Here is a 420-nt window from a genome sequence, read left to right as displayed (position 1 = left end):
TATTTATACTCAACATGTGAAGGAAATCATGTGTAATAACTCACAATAATCTCCTTTACTCGGCAGTGAAGAAAATATTCTCGGGAATATTTTCTTTCCATTTTCTTCTCCTGCACGCATCTGATTGTCGCTGGCACATTCCAAATCATACGTAAAACTCTCCAGGATTGATACAAACTCATGCAAGGGGGATTTCTACACACTCCAGACACATAATCTACACATACTCATCCAACAGAAACTCGAGTATATCTTGTGCTCTGTTTACTCCAAAAAATAGTGAATCATCCCTTATTTACCGAATCTGGTGAACGTACCTCGCCTATCTTGGACTAACAGGTCCGGCCCAATCCACTTGAGTGATTGAATCACTCCAGAAATCTCCAAAATCGAAAACAGCAACTCTCGAGTTTTCTTAAG

The sequence above is a fragment of the Papaver somniferum genome, chromosome 3 (genome assembly GCF_003573695.1).
Source record: "Papaver somniferum cultivar HN1 chromosome 3, ASM357369v1, whole genome shotgun sequence".
NCBI lineage: Eukaryota > Viridiplantae > Streptophyta > Magnoliopsida > Ranunculales > Papaveraceae > Papaver > Papaver somniferum.
This window is presented reverse-complemented; position numbering follows the sequence as displayed.